We start from the raw sequence: 14,974 nt of genomic DNA, 5'->3' as shown, positions 1-14,974 counted from the left end.
CCTTTAATCCCAACACTTGGGAGGCAGAGGCAGGATGGTTTCTTTTTTCTTTTTTTTTTTTTTTTTTTTTTTTTTGTTTTTGTTTTTGTTTTTTTGAGACAGGGTTTCTCTGTGTAGCCCTGGCTGTCCTGGAACTCACTCTGTAGACCAGGCTGGCCTCGAACTCAGAAATCCGCCGGCCTCTGCCTCCCAAGTGCTGGGATTAAAGGTATGTGCCACCACTGCCCGGCGGCGGCAGGAGGATTTCTGAGTTTGAGGCCAGCCTGGTCTACAGAGTGAGTTCCAGGACAGCCAAGGCTATACAGAGAAACCCTGTCTCGAAAAACCAAAAAAAAAAGAAAAAAGAAAAAAGAAAGGTCTAGACTCTTAGATCCACTCACTGGCCAGTGTCGTTCGCTACTTTACACTTGAATCCACCCAGCACGTGGCTAAGTCCAGAGTCCATCTTCAATTAGAGAATAAAGACAAATATTTATTGAAGACTGAATACAAAGTGAGTTTGTTTTGGTTTTTTGTTTGTTGTTTTTGTTTTGTTTGTTTGTTTTTGTTTTTCAAGACAAGATATCTTTGTGTGGCCCTGGCTGTCCTAGAACTAGCTAGCAATTAGACCAGACTGACCTTGAACTCATAGAGATCCACCTGTCTCTGCTGAGATCAAGGGCATGTGCCACCATTGCCTGGCTATGAATTTTTTTTTTTAAAGATATGGTCTATCTATATATTTCTGCCTCCCAAGTATTGATATTAAAGGTATGCACTACCACCTACCATGCCTATTTTTAAAAAAGGAAGTTTTATTTTACATGTATGAGCCTGCTTATATGTGTGTACACTATGTGTGTACAATGGGTGTACAGTGCCTGCAGAGGTCTGAAGAGGGTATTGGATGCCCTGAAACTGTAGTTACAGATGCGTAGAGCTTCCTTGTAGGAACGGAACCTGGTCCTCTCTAAGGGTAGCAAATGGTCTTAAGTCATGTCTCCCGCACCCCCACTTTGTCCGAGAATTGCCCCTTTGTTCCTACCATCCATTTCTATCTTCCTAAGTATTTCTTGACTCTGTGACTTTTTCTTCAGTCCCAGCCATCCTACCCTCTCATCTGGATCCTTGCACAGCGTCCTTATGGGTTCCCCAGCCTTTGAGCTTGTCTCTAAGTCTCTTGCCCATAAGGCAGCCAGAGAGGCCTTTTCAAGCACCCACCGAGTCCACCCGCCTTGGTCTGGTGCACAAAGGAGTATTCCTCACTTTCCCTGGTACATACTTCAGCACACACTGCTTCCTTCACTGGGGAGGAAGCCCTCCTATCCACTCCAACCATCATCTCCTGTGCAGCTTAGCTTTGCCCAGCATTGCCTTTGGCACACTCTTCTTCAAGCCGCCTCCCCCGACCCCGCCTCCCACTCCACGTTAGTCCTCTGACCATCCACATACTGTCCCACCCTACCAATTGCTTTACACTGCAAATACTTGTTTGTTTGATTTACTTAATGGGCTGAGTTTTTTGAGAGCAGGAGCAGGATCTTGATCACCACTGTGTCCCCGTCCTCGAGCACAGTGCGTGGTAAATAATAATAATTTAAAAAAAAAAAAACAGTCATAATGGCTAGTGCTTGTTGGGCAATCGCTGTCAGGTGCGACATTCATGACTTTGCATGGGTTCTCACATTTGATCTTTGTGGTGGAAGCCATGATACGCTGCTTAGATCTCCTAGGCATGAGAAGTCCGTTCTACCCACTGTCGAGAATGCTGCAAGAAGCGGTGAGGACCTCTCCCGTTTCTCTGTGGGCAGTGCCAAAGCAACACAGACATTTTGTTGTTGTTGCTGTTTTGAGATGGAGTTTCTCCATGTAGCTCCCACTGTCCTGGAATGTGATACATAGACCTTGCTGTCCTCAAACCCGGTGAGATCTGACTGCCCTTGCCTCCTGAGTGCCAGGATTAAAGATGTGCACCACTGCGCCCAACGAGACAGGAGTTTTTATTAAAATCTGTGTGGATGAAGAAATAGGCTTTACAGTGTTTAGTAATATGCTCACCTTCAGGTAGACCGACCTTGCCTTCAGGGACTAGCCTGTGACAGAAACCACCTTGTTCAAGGCCAGCCTTGCTTCTGAGACATCCTATATCCAGTGAACCAATCCCCTGAGGGTCATTTTCCCCAGACCCTGGATCCAACCCCAGGACAAGGCTAATAGGCCATCCCAGCTCCTTGCCCTCTGGATTTGCCTGCTGTTTTCTTTGGAACCACACCACAGCTCAGCCTGTCTCTGTGTTGCTCTTAGGAGCCCAAGTCAGGCCAGACCTAGCATCGGAGACCTTCCATCCCAGATATGTAGGAGGCTGAGGCAGGATCAAAAGCTCAAGGCCTGCCAGGCCAGGGTTACAAAGGGACACAAATTGGAATAGTGCTCCCAGTAGGTCCTCGGCTAGGTAGCGCACTAGTCCCTTTTAACGGGTGTGGCCGCTTGACTGGAGAGATCTTTGCCTGGTGGAGGTGGGATCTGGACTTCAGCAACTGACTCGAGCCCACACTATTAACCTGGCATTCAGTACACACGGTAAATGAGTCAATGGCACAGTCCCACTAGTCACCAAAATAAAAATTAAAAAAAATTTTTTTAAGTAAAAAGTTGCAATTGAGAAGCATAGCTTTGTGTACATGGTTTTTCTCAATGCCAAGACAATGAGCAGCAGGCAGCTACAATGAAAGATTCTAAATCAGCCTATCGGTGACAGGTCCCAGCTGGCCAGACTCATACTTCAGGTCACAGACAGGTGGGCTCAAGCACAGCTATGATTTTTAAATGAAAATGTCACCCAAAAGATTTCAGTGCCTGGAGTGATTTAATACACTTCTAATGGAACACGAGCTGGCATCGAGACCGGCTGGTTCTCTCAGATCTATGCAGAACATTGATCATTTCAAATCATATTTGTTTGCCTTCGAGATCCTGTCGGAGAGAATGAGTGCGGGCAGCTAGTTACGCCTTCCCCAGCCACTCCTTCCCAGGAGTCCTTTGCAAGGTGCACAACCTAGCAGAGGAAGGCGTGGCTATCCAAAGAATGCTTAGGTGGGAGACATGGCTTGAGAGAGCTGTGGCACAGGCAGCAGGTGTTGGTGAAGGGTGAGGGGGAGATGTTCGGTCTGGTTATGCCATAGCGACTCATGATAAGTTCTATAAATAAACCCTGGTGGAGGTGGCGGGGAAATCAATATGGTCGAGCTGCAGCATTTCAGACTATTGCTCTAACGTTGCATCTGTTTGTCATTAAAACTTGACGTCTGTGCATTCTCCAACACAGCTGAGCTGCAGTCTCTGACCTCCTGTGTGGCAGGTACATCGTGAAACAGACATCTGGCCTTAATCATAGACAATTCTGCTATGCTGGTTCACTCTCTGCCTCCACTCTCCACTGCCCACCCCCCCACCCTAATATGGTAGGAACAAGGGAATATGTGCTGTAACTGTAAATGATCGATCAGGTTTTTTTTGTTTTGTTTTGTTTATTTGTACTAATTTTGTTTTGTTTTGTTTTCTTTGAGATAGGGTCTCACTTTGTAGACTTGGCTAGCCTGGAGCTCTCTTTGTAGACCAGGCTAGTCTCAAACTTACAGTGATCTGTTGTGGGGTATTTATTGTAAACTGTACCTCTGTTCCCAGAAATAATGACTCTAAGGCTTTATTATGTTTACAAACATCTTGGCTGTAAGCTTTGGCTTGTTCTCCATCTGGCCCTTAATATCTCATTTATTCTAAATTCTGCCACATGGCTGGTTACCTCTGCTTAGCTTTTATGTGTCTGTCCTCCATGTCCAGGGTCAAATCCTTCCAAGCTTGGCTCTATCCTAAAGTCTTTTCTGCCTCCCAGATGTCCCACCTTCTATTCTATCCTTTCCTATAGGTTGTTGGTTGTTTTATTGACAGGTGATGCATCCATAGAATACGTAAGAGATTCTCTTTACAGAGATCCACATGCCTTGGCCTCCTGAGTGCTGAGATTAAAGTCGGTCACCATCAGGAGGGAGCACAGATGTATTTTTATATGAATGTGTGTATATTCCATGATGGAGGCCAGGGTAGGGTATCCCTGGAGCTGAAGTCACAGACAGTTGCAAGCCAAAAGATGTGGGCACCAGGAACTGAATTTGGGTCCTCTGGAAAAATCATTCTCATCCACCGAGTCATCTCTTGTTCTGTTTAGTTTTGGGGAAGGGAAAAAGGAAGAGGGGAGTGAGTTGGTCAATGGTCTCTGCCCAGAAGAGGGCAGGAGTTTAGAGGGGACAAAGTAGAGTCACACAATGGCATGGGGGTGATTTCCAGACAAGCTGCGGTTGTCAGAAGAGAACCGGCTGAGCCTGTGAGGGCAGGATGGTGGAACGATTGGCACTGGCTAGGAGGTTAAGGCTTGTGTGAAGTGTGGTCAGCAGCACAAGGACAGGGAGAAGACATCCCAGTTGGCTTTAACGGACAACACACCAATGTGGAGTGCAATGTTATATGCCTCAAGTCTGCTGGTGGAGCTGGAAAGATGGGTTAGTGGTTAAGAGTGCTTACTGCTCTTCCAGAGGATGTGAGTTTGGTGCTTATCATCAACACTGGAGTCTCATAATCTCCTGTAACTGCAGCTCCAAGGGATCCAATACCCTTTCCTGGTCTCCATGGGTACACACACACACACACACACACACGCCTCTTAAGCAAATAAAATCTGCTGGAGTTTGAGTAAGAAGAATGGAGAGTTCATGTCCACCCTAGGCAATAAGAAAGACCCTGACTTCAAAATATAACCTCCCCCGCAAAAAGAAAAAAACCCAAGAATAACCATCTCCTCTACCAGGGGCCTTAGACACAACATAGCCCAACACTGTTCCCCTCACTCCCATTTTCCAACCTTAAGAATGTTGAAGGAGCTGGGGGGAGACGGTGCATACCTTTAATCTTAACACTCAGGAGGCAGGAGCAGGCAAATCTCTGTGAGTTCAAGACCAGCCTGGTCTACAGAGCTAATTCTTAGGTAGCTAGGGCTACACAAAAGAAACCCTGTCTCAGGGGAGAAAAAAAGTTGAGGAAATAATATTATAAACATTTGTTAATTGCTTTTCTTGTTGCTGTGACGAAATACCTTGCAAAATCAACTTAAGGAAGGGTTTATCTGGCTCACAGTTTTTAGGGTAACAATCCATCACAATGGGGAAGGTATGGCAGCCAGAGTATGAGGCAGCAGCTCATGGCATCCTCAGCCAGGAAGCAAAGACAGGAGTGCTAGTATTTGCTCACTTTTTTTCCGTTCAGTCTAAGACCCCAGCCCACAGTGCTGCTCACAGACTGAGTGGGCCTTTCCTTCTCAGTCAATTAGAGGTGTGTTTGAATGGTGACTCTAAGTCCAATGGAGCTGACAATAACCACTAACAATCTCAGACACTGTGCTAAGACTGTCAGCACCCAAGTTATTTATCTACCCAACTGCCCTAGGACTCATGACTGCTATTGAGCCTATTAGAGGAAGTAGGAGTAGTTGTCCAACCACTGAGAGAACCATTGAGTAACCACTCAGCGGTACATTCATGAAGAGTAAGAATCTGAAAGCAGATCTGTCTAATCCCATGGCCTGTACAAGTACAGCACAGGCGACTACGCTCTTCTCCTTCCAGTGTGAAGCTTTACTGGGTTGGGTGGTATCTCCTCATCCAAGTTCATGTCTGCTAGCAAATGTGACCATATCAAATGAGGAGACACTGAATTAGGGTGGACCCTAACCCAGTGCCTGGCATCCTTATAAGTGGAAAGAAATGGTAGACACAGAGACAGACAGACCAATGGGAAGAGCACCACATGGTATCAGATAACCAGAATGGTGCATCGATAAGCCAGGAGCTCCAACCATCAGTGAAGACATAAGAAGCAAGCAGGATTCTCTCCTAGCACCTTCCAGAGAGGGAGAGGGAGGGGGAGAGAGAAGGAGAGAGAGAGAGAGAGAGAGAGAGAGAGAGAGAGAGAGAGAGAGAGAGAGACTCCTGCACTGTGAGGTCTATCACTTTAAGATCTAAGACCTATCAGTTAGTTATTAGGGTGACCTTAGAAAATAAAGACAGCAGACAACAGCCACACCATGGATCTTTATTGCTCGCTCGACTTCAGAGTGACACTCAGAACTATCACTTCTGTCATCACAGAGGAGTCCCTTTTAAGCACAAACACACATTGTTCCTTATCAGGCACAGAAATCCATCAAGGAAGATCTGCCCAGCACTGAGGTTGCAGGCACCCCATTGACACGCTTGACTTTTTATAGGAGGGCCCTGGGAGTGCAAAGTCAGTTTCTTATCCATGCACAACAAGTACCTCACCTCCCAGGCCTTCTCCCCGCCCCTCTGCACTAGTCTGGTCGCTGAACAATATCCCTGCGGAATGCTTTGTATTGGCCACACATATCTTCCTTCCTCATCTCCCAGGCAAAAGCAGAGGAACGACTCTCCCGCCTCTTTCCATTTAGCTCTTTAGAGATGCAGCACTTTAAAGTGGCTGTGAATGCTTTGGTTTTCTTCCACCGTAGAGACTCAAACCTTAGTCAGTTTTCAACTATAATCCTCACTAAACATAAAAGAATTGACATTTTTACTAGTTCTCCCCCCACACCCAGTAATTACAGATAGAATTATCACTATATAGAAAGTGATTGGGAAATATACAGCTACTCAGCAGGCTTTGTGACTCTGAAGATGACTGGGCTGTGGGCTCAGCACCTGACCAATGCTCACTCCCTAAGGCTGCTTAACAGAGCATCACAAGCTTGCAGCTAAGAACCAGAGAAACAAAAACTAAACTAAAGTAAACAAACAAACAAACCAGAGAAACATGCTGTCTCACAGTTCTGAAGGATAGAAGTCTATGACCAAAAAATTCAAAGTAGGGGGCTGGAGAAATGACTCAGAGATCAGGAGCACTGGCTGCTCTTCCAGAGGACAGGAGTTTGATTTCCAGCATCCACATATATACTCACAACCATCTGTAACTCCAATTCAGGGAATCTGACACCTTTTTTTTTTGTTTTGTTGTTTTGTTTTGTTTTTTGTTTTTAGAGACAGGGTTTCTCTGTATAGCCCTGGCTGTCCTGGAACTCACTTTGTAGACCAGGCTGGCCTCGAACTCAGAAATCCACCTGCCTCTGCCTCCCAAGTGCTGGGATTAAAGGCGTGCGCCACCACCGCCCGGCATCTGACACCTTTTTAAAAAATTTTATGGGCACTAAGCATTTATATGGTGCATATACATATGTGCAGGTAAAACATTCATACACATAAAAAATAAATAAATATTTAAAAATAATGTTTTTAAAACTTCAAGTTGGGTGCGGTGGTGCATGCTTTTAATCTGGGCACTCAAAAGGTACAAACAAGTGGGGCCTTGTGGGAGAAGGTGTGTCTCTGGGAGTGCCTGCTGCCTGTGGATCAGGATGTAAGGCTCTCAACTACTTCCCCAGAACCTTGAACTCTGAGTTCGAGGACAACCTGGTCTATATAGTGAGTTTTAGGATAACCAGAGCTATATAGTAAAGGCTCTGTCTAAGGGGGGAAAAAAAATCAAAAAGTCAAAGTATCAGGTAGATTGGTCACTTCTAAGGGCCAAGGAGGTGAAATCTTGTTTTTCTTGCTAGGTATCTTACTCTCTATTCTATTGCTGTGAAGAGTCACCATGACCAAGGCAATTCTTATAAAAGAAAGCATCTAACTGAGGGGCTTTTTTTTTTTTTTTTCTTTATAGTTGCAGAGAGTTAGTCCATTGTCATCATGGTGCAAAGCAGACAAGCATGGTGCTGGGGCAGTAGTTGAGAGCTTTACATCCTGATCCACAGGCAGAAGACACTCCCAGACACACCTCTTCCAACAAGGCCCCACCTCCTAATCCTTCTCAAACAGTTTGATTTCTTGAGCCTGTGGAGGTCATTCTCTCATTCTCTTTCAAACCAACACACTGGACATCACTCTAACCTCTGCCTTGATCGAACTTCCTTCCTTCCTTCCTTCCTTCCTTCCTTCCTTCCTTCCTTCCTTCCTTCCTTCCTCCCTTTTTTCTTCCATTTTTCTCTCTTTCTCTTCCTTTCTTTCTCTGAGACAAGGTTTTTCTTTCTCTCTACATAGCCCCGGTAGTCCTGGAACTCATGATGTAGAGCAAGTTGGCTTTGAACACACAAAGATCAGCCTCCCCTGTTTCCCAAGTGCTGAGATTAAAAGCAAGTGCCACCACTGCCCAGCTCTTCTTTTTGTGTTAGTCTCATTCTGTAATTCAGGCTTAGAACTCACAGCAATCCTCTTGCCTCAGTCTCCTAAGTACTTGGTTTATACACACCATACCCAGTTTCTCCTTATCGTGACACTCTTCCTGTTTGCTTGTTTGTGTCCATTTCATACTAGTTGTTTGTTTATTTGTGAGATAGGGTTTTATTTAGCCTAGACTGGCCTTGAACTCACTATGTATTTAAGATGGCCTCAAACTGAGCTGTGAGTCCTCCTGTCTCTATCTCTTGAGTGCTGAGATTGTTGGTATTTGTCATCATGTTCAACTAACTCCACCCCCTTTAAAGATCCACCACCAGCCTTTACTAATTCTGTCTACAATAATCTAATGTCCAAATATGGATACATGACTTAGGGTTTCATTGCTATGAAGAGACACAATAATCCAAGCAACTCTTTTAAAGGAAAACATTTAATTGGGGCTGGCTTACAGTTTCAGAGGTTCAGTTCACTATCCTCATGGAGAGGGTGGGGGGGGGAAGCATGACAGTGTTCAGGCAAATATGATGCCGGAGGAGGGTTCTACCTCTTGATCTGAAGGCAGCCAGGAGGAGACTCTCTTCCTCACTGAGCAGAGCTTGACACAGGAGGAGACCTCAAAACCCTACAGTGACACCCTTCCCTTAACAAGGGTATACCTCCTTGCTGGGTGTCTTACTCTCTGTTCTATTGCTGTGAAGAGTCACTATGACCAAGGCAATTCTTACAAAAGAAAGCATCTAACTGGGGGCTTTTTTACACTTTCAGAGGCTTAGTCCATTGTCATCATGGTGTGAAGCAGGCAAGCATGGTGCTGGGGCAGTAGCTGAGAGCACACACACACACACACACACACACACACACACACACACACACGATCAGTTGACGCTGACATCTGGTGTCTTGGCCGTCTCCTTATTTTTGAAACAGTTTCTTATCTATTAGCTGGACCGGCTGCCCAGCAAATTCTGAAGACCCTTCTGTCTCCATCACTCCAGCACTCTGGTTACAAGCTCCACACGGGCTCCTCTGCTGTTTTATACAGGGTTTCCAGGACAGGCCTCCACTTCATTCTTTCCCTCTTAACAACCTCCCTGTAAAACATTCTGTGTTGGCCACACATACCTTCCGCACCCCTGTGGGTGTAGGAAGCCGTGGTCAGCGGTGATACGTCCGCCATTCCAAGATGGCACGGACATCGTGTCCTCCCCACTAGCAAACAATTAACTGCGCAAGTACAAGAGGCAAAAGCGCGCCAAAGTCACTGGCCAATCCCAAGGCGTAATACTGGGTAATGAGTGAACAGCCAATCAGAAGTGAACATGTCACTCTAGGGTGTATTTAAGCTATGCCTCTTCCTGTCTTTGGCCCTTTCGAGGTCATCACTTCTGCTGATACAAGATTAAAGCCTCGTCTGTGGTAACCACCCGAATTCTGCCTCTCGTGTCTCTCTTCCACGGGCGAAGGGGACATGAGAGGCGCGAGGAACATGTGGGTACTTGTAATCTCTGTTTGTTTAACTGCTCAATAGTTGGTAGACATTTCGAGTCTTCTGCATTGTCTATTCCTATGTGATGGGTTATTTCTCTGCTGGTAAAATGAGCCAATTTAAACCAGATTAGGTTATATTAAATGCAGGTTTATTGGGAAGCTGCTCTCAGGAGTGTTCACTGGCCCCAAGGACCTTGACCAGGGAAGTCACCATGGAAAGAATGAGCCCAGAGAAAGATGGAAATAGAAGGAGGAGAGAGAAGGGGGTTGGGTGTGCCAGGTAGGAACTGAGGGATGCTGGGAGAACCTGGAGGCCAGGTCTGCTTTGATATGTAAAATATGCACCTCAGACTCTGGTCCCAGGGTCTGAAACCAAATACCAAGAGTGATAGTTTTTTGCATGACTGTACAAACCAGACCAACAAACACCTGCAAGTACAAACACTTTGTCATCCGCCAGTGCATTTTAAGTTTTCAGGTATTTTGCTAAATCTCTCTCTAAGAAGATCAGGGAAGGTCAGCTTTGTGCAGACAGAGCTGAGTGCTCCTGTCTCTGATTTTATGGGACCTGACCGTGCTAGCTAAGGGTCTGATCTGGCCTGAGTGGCTACCTCCCCCATCTGCATTGCTGCTCTGCTAGTGCTATAGCAGAGTGCTATTGGCTGGCTTTTCACACTTGGATTCCTTTACTGTGAACAGTCTGTCCCCTACTCTTTGCCTGTTTTTCTTTTAGGATTGAGGAGAAATGAAAGAGATTTTTACAGATGCAAAATAGGGAGGAGAATGAGGCCACCGGATAGCTGTGGAGCTCACAAAGCTGGGCACTGTCAGTGAAAAACAGCCCAAGGCATTCCACCCCTGTTCCAGTTGCCTGGGATTTCTTTCCCCTCCTGCCCAATCAACAGCCAGCTCTAGAACCATGGGGGAAAGCCTGGAAATTAAATTCTGGCTTTGGCGTTGCAATGTCAAACTTGGAACTGCATTATCTGAGAAAACACCAGATCCCTCTCCAAGCCTGGTTTATCTCTGGAGTGCTGATAGCAATTTGGTTGGAAGTAGAAGGAAAAGCTGGTGGATGTATTAAACAGGCTTGGGAGAAAGCTGAAGACCAAAGGAGGCACTTATGTCCGGCAGGGCAGTTCAGAGGGCAAAGCCAAGCATGTCTCTCCCTAGGCCACAGCATCCCTTCGTTTTCCTGTCCTCTGTGTTCTCCTAGTTAGGAATGTGCTAAGTTCAAACCCTCAGGGACTGACTTTCTTTCCTTAGGTTGTTTTTAGGATGGGAAAACCATCAGTACTGTTCTGTTGGCCTCTCTGTTGAGCAAGGTGGGATTCAAGCAGGTACGGGTGCCTCCTCCTCTTCTTTTCTTTCCAGAAGAGGGGTATCCCTCTGTCTTATTCTCTGGTGTGGGGTATCTACCCAATACCTCAATGATCCCTGAGCTACAACAAGACTGTTCTGTGCCTTTCAAGATGGTATATTCTAGCTGATTAATTTTATACCTCAACTTGGTTGTGCCACCAGAGCTCAGGTAATTGGGCAAACGTTATTCTGGATGTTTCTGTGAGGATTTCTTGTTAGGTTGGTTTGGGGAGGAAATTATTTAAATGCACATAGGCTTTAGGGCAGAAGATGTAGCTCTGTGGAACTTGCCTAGCATGTACAAGGCCCTGGGTTAATCCTTAGCATTACCATATAGAGCAAAGCAGATTGCCTCCCATAACGTAGGCAGGCTCCACTCAGCTCACTGAAAGCCTTAAGAGAATACAGACTGACCTCCCTGGGCAGGAGGGCAGGACTCTGCTAACAGACTGTCTTTGCTTTCCTGGGTCCTCATCTCGCTGCCCGACACTGTAAATTCCATAAAATCTCTCCTCCTCTCCCTTCCTTCCTTCTCCCTCTCCTTCCTCTGCTTCTCTGGGAAACCTTGACTAACTGCAAATGAGTTGCAATGATCATCTGAGCCTGTAACTGGAGTTTTTAGGGAAAAAGCATGGACTCACACAGCTCCAAACAAGCTAGGACCTGCCGTCTGCTGCCCAGCACAACACACCAGTTTTAGAGACACGTGATAGTGAAAAGCAGAAAGAGGAGATTGAGTCAGAGTAACTGTGTTGGGAAGAGGGGGTTAACAGGGCCTAGGGAGCTGGAGTTCATCTTCTGGGTACTGACATAAAGTTTAGGTTTAAATAGAGGAAGGATGGGGTGGAGGTAGAAGTAGGAGAGATTTCTGTAACTAGGTCTGGTTGAGCATTGTGTCACTCCTGCAGGGTGGTCTGAAGAAGTCCTTGTCATGCCTTGGGGGACTTGGACACCGTCTGGTTCTCAGTAGTGGTCACTTCTGTTCCAGGCTGCAGTCGCACCATCTAGGATAAGTGCTCTTATCTGGGGAAAGGGAAGATCTTTCCTGTGGAATTTGTTCTTTCTGGAATCTAAGGTGACTAGATTTAGAACAATGATTTATCATGTGCCTTCAGCTTGGAAGAATGAAATAAGTTAGACAGACCCTCCTTGAGAGATCCACATGCTGACCTACAGGGACAAGCAGGAAACACACAGTAAAGAAGACAGGTTTAGAATAGAGGTACAGATGCCGAGATTTGTTTTGTTACTTTGTGCGTGAATGCCTGGTGCCCAGGGGAAGCCAGAAGAGGGTATGGGATCCCCCAGGACTGAAGTTATAGACATTTATGAGTATCCGTGTGAGTGCTGGGAATTGAACCTAGATCTTTTACAAGAACAGCCAGTGCTCTTAACCACTGAGCCACCTTCCAGGTCCTGAGATACCATGCTTTTATTCTGCATTTAGTTATGTTGCAGGCCCGAGTAAGAAATGTATCTATCTATCTATCTATCTATCTATCTATCTATCTATCTATCTATCTAAAAATTGGTTTCTGGGTGCCTGTTTCAAGGCAATGTCTGACAGTGTCAGGATGAGGGATGCCAACAGGAGAGACCTCCACCCAGGGAGGCCCTGAGAAGGAGGTAGAAATGAGTACGGTCTGAATCAAAGCCAAGTTTGGATAGATTGGGGAAGAAGAAAGGGTCTTCTGAGTGGGAAACACAGTCACAGGAGCAAATGTGTAGAGCCAGGTTTAGAGGGGAGCCAGTCAAGGGGCCCCGAGTGTTCCCGGCAGTCATGCCTCCATGGGCAGTTGCCAGGGCTGCAACTAGACTCTCCCTACTACATTCCTGATAGGCATGTATGTATAACACACATATCCATCATTAGGACATAATTGGGAGTCCTTTGTGTGAGTGAGTGTGTGTGTGTGTGTGTGTGTGTGTATCCCTGTGGCTAACTTCATTCCACTCTTAGCAGAAGCTGATGTTGAATAAATGTTATGAAATTAATGAATTCAAGGCACAATTAGTCCTTTACCCTGTTCCAAAAGTGTCAGGACTCTGGGGATGATTGTTTCGAGGACTGCTTTGTCCTGAGTACTTTATGTTCCAAAATATATACTTGTAAACAATCCAGACAGTACATAAAACTACAAAACAGACATTGGTTGTTCCTCTGGCTAGCAAAGAGAGGTCACGGGAAGAGGAGTAAATCACCTTAGCTATAACGATGCAATCATTTATTGCTGTGTCACTATCATATCTTCTTCCTTGCTCTTGAGCAAACATCTTCATATTTGTTAAGCATCCATGTGCACTAGTCAGGGTGTTGGCTCTAAATACAAGCAGATAGACAGCATAGAAAAGCCCTGCCCTCTGGGCGTGTCCCCATCGAGGAGAGAATTTTCTAGAATCTAAGCTTTTAAGGGCTTTGTCCTTTCTGGTCCACCTGTTGGCTGTTGGACATATACTCTTGTATTAAGCTTGAAAACATTTTTTTAAAAGCTAGTTTCTTCCCTAAATTGTGCTGAAAGCAAACAAAGAACTTGTCTCCAAAGCCATTCCTGTCTTTTAAAAAAAATAGGGTATGACATTTAAAGAGTCTGTTTTCATGGCTTCATCTGTGTCTGTCTGGAAATCCATCCTCCTTCAATGAGCTGTTTTTGTTTTTTGTTTGTTTTTGAAGATCACATTCTTCTGCTGGGGAGCAGCTATTCACCCAGACAGGCCAAACTGGTTCAGTGTGATAAGAGGAAACATTGTTTTTCAAAAGTAAGAAAGAACCACAAAAGTGTGCCCTTTCCCTTTTTAATGTTTTTGGTAATAACCTTACGTACATAAACAGTATAGACAAGCCACCATTGTTTGGAAATGTATTTTTAAATGTAAACAACTATGTGGCAGAAACATTTCAGATATGTCTTTTCCTCTTTTTTTAGCATTTAAATTTCTTTACTACAGTTTATGTACATGTGTGTATGCATGGATGCATGAATGGCTTGACTTGTAGGTGGGCATCAGAGGACAACTCTGCAAGACTCAGTTCCCTCTTTCTACTGTATCCCAGCTATTGAACTCAGTCAGGTTGAAGTCATCCTCAGTCTCCTTTACCCAGTGAGCCATCTCACCAGCCCACCTTTTAAGGTTTTTTTGGGTGAGGACAGAGTTTTACTGTGTGGTTCATGGCTGGTCTAGAACTGGACAAATAGCATCATTTGGCCTTGAACTTACTTTCCTGACACTGCTTTTTCAGTGCCGGGATTACAGGCATGTGCCACTACATCTTGCTTCATCCAACAAGCTTTGTTCTGGACTTTCTCTCCTTTCATCTGCTTGTTTGTTTATTGGGTGCTGGGGTGGAATCCAGGGCCTTGAGTACAATAGGGCAGTGTTCCAGGGCTAAGTTCCATCCCCAGCTCTTTTCTTTGAATTCTGTAGAATTGGTCTTATTGGATTCATGCCTGGAGTTTACCCTCATCTGAGGAAAACCCATTAGGATTTCCTAAAGTTTTTTTGGTTAATTGTATTTAAGACCCTCACATTCCCCATCCAAGGGTCTTGTCTTGTTTTTGGCTACAGGATGCCAATACTCACACTAGAGCAGGGGTGTCTGCCTTGTCTGTAACTCATGTAACAACTATAACCTCTGAAAGAGGCCCACTGGGTCCTGAGTGGAAGTCTATGCACTATCTTGGGCACTGGTCACCAGGCTGGCAAGGGCACAAAAGCATTTGCTAGTCAGTGGCTACTGACTATTTGGTGCAAACGGAAGGTAGGCTGATCGATTCAGTTTGGAAAAGAGAGCAACCATTTAGTTTTTTTCTCATGTACATAAAGGTCCCTATCTGCTCATGAGTGTC

This window comes from Arvicanthis niloticus, chromosome 1 (genome assembly GCF_011762505.2).
Source record: "Arvicanthis niloticus isolate mArvNil1 chromosome 1, mArvNil1.pat.X, whole genome shotgun sequence".
Classification (NCBI taxonomy): domain Eukaryota; kingdom Metazoa; phylum Chordata; class Mammalia; order Rodentia; family Muridae; genus Arvicanthis; species Arvicanthis niloticus.
The sequence above is the reverse complement of the archived record's forward strand: the minus strand, read 5'-3'. Positions refer to the sequence as shown.